We start from the raw sequence: 1,842 nt of genomic DNA on the forward strand, positions 1-1,842 counted from the left end.
CTCATCGCCTTCCCCTGCGGAAATATAAATGACACCCCGGTATACTCCCGGGTAAAATGCTACAGCGGTATTCCGTGCGCTTGCGGATCTATTCGTGGTTCATGAAATACTGCCGTCCCAAATTGGCGTCTGCGGGCGTCATCGCTAGGTGACGTTGGTAGGCGCCAACAAGCATTTTTGGCGCCATTGCCGGGGAAGGCACAGAGTGAAATATATAGACAGAGTTGTGAACAAAATCGAAATTGGTATTCGCTTGCTAAACAGGTTAACTTGGCTTTGTTTTCTTGTCTTCGTTGATATGAAAACAGGGTAGTGTATGACCGGTTTCGACTTGCCGCAAAACTTTCATTCCGATCCAGAGTCACTTTTGAGGAGGACGCGAGCTCGTCTCATGTCACCTCGGAGTTCACTCTCGGCAGTCGATCCAGTCATCGCATCGTTGTCAGCTCCTATAGCTATGGCCCAGAAGACACTCCGTGATTACTCTGATCCGTCTACTAGCCAGGTCTCGACCGGACCCGAGGTTAACACTGGAGGAGAAAAATTTGAGATCAAGACGGGTCTCATTACGATGGTGCAGGCCAGCCCATTTTGTGGCAGGGCCAATGAGGATGCCAGCGCTCATCTCCAGCAGTTCTTGGAGCTCTGCAGTACTTTTGTTATCAAGAGTGTATCGCAAGATGCAATCCGGCTCCATCTGTTTCCGTTTTCTCTCTTGGGGAGAGCGAAGCAATGGTTTTATGCTAACAAGGCTACTGTGGATACTTGGGACAAATGTGCCAAGGCGTTCCTCTCGAAGTTCTTCCTGACGGGCAAAACCAATGCTCTTCGTGGTCAGATTTCGAACTTCCAGCAGGCATCACATGAGTCAATTCCGGAAGCTTGGGAGAGGCTTCAGGAGTATATTCTAGCGTGTCCGCACCATGGAATGGATAATTGGCTCATTCTACAGAACTTCTACAACGGGTTGACACAGTCATCCCGTGATCATGTGGATGCCGCTGTGGGTGGAGCTTTCTTCTCGCTGACCATTGAAAGAGCTACATCATTGATAGAGAAGATGGTTTCCAACCAAGGTTGGAGCGATGATCGCCTCCAACCGCGCCAGCGAGGTATGCACTCCGTCAAGTAGGTCGACACGCTCGCTATGAAGATTGATCTCCTCCTCAAGAAATTTGAGGATTATTCCCATGATAAGGTGCAGATGCAAACACTTCAAGCCTTGGAAACTCGCATGACGTGCGAGGTCTGCGGGAATGTTGGACATCCGGGCGACAATTGCCCAGAAACCCAAGAAGAAGCTCGATTCCTCAATGGCAGCAATGAGTTTTGTCAACAAGGAGGTCAGGGGTGGAATCAACCACGCCCATATTACCAAGGAGGTAATGGGAATTCGAATTCTTTCGGTCCTAACCAGCCTACCTTGAGAGATCTTGTCTACGGCCAAGCGAAGATCAATGAGTCCCTTCAGAAGAAGTTGGCCGCTACAGAAAAATCTATGGAGACCATCCATGCCAAGATGGACAGATTCTCCACTGCTATGAAGAACTAGCTAAGTTTCAATAAGGCGCTAGAAACTCAATTGGCTCAACTAGCTGTTGCTACACCTGCTGCTGAACTAGGGAAGATTCTGGGGCAACCCGAATCAACTCTAGAAAGCGTGAATGTCATCAATGCTATGTGGAAAGGGCCCCATAGTAGGACATCCCTCAGGTATGCAGAGAAGCTCACACACCCAAGAAGAGGTGCGTGGGGAGAGTTGGCAGCCACAATAAGAGAAGATCCCGGAACCCCAGTGATCAGCTGCTCAATCTTTGATTATGAATTTGATCACGCCCTTTG

General features: G+C 49.2%; 1 non-coding gene across 1 annotated transcript; it reads right to left on the minus strand.

Moving 5' to 3' along the window:
- Positions 1-823: 823 nt before the first annotated feature.
- On the minus strand, positions 824-930 carry LOC120671682. Its single transcript, XR_005673781.1, has one exon. It is a non-coding gene; the product is annotated as a small nucleolar RNA R71 (small nucleolar RNA).
- Positions 931-1,842: the final 912 nt, after the last annotated feature.

This window comes from Panicum virgatum, chromosome 4N (genome assembly GCF_016808335.1).
Source record: "Panicum virgatum strain AP13 chromosome 4N, P.virgatum_v5, whole genome shotgun sequence".
NCBI classification, from domain to species: Eukaryota; Viridiplantae; Streptophyta; class Magnoliopsida; order Poales; family Poaceae; genus Panicum; species Panicum virgatum.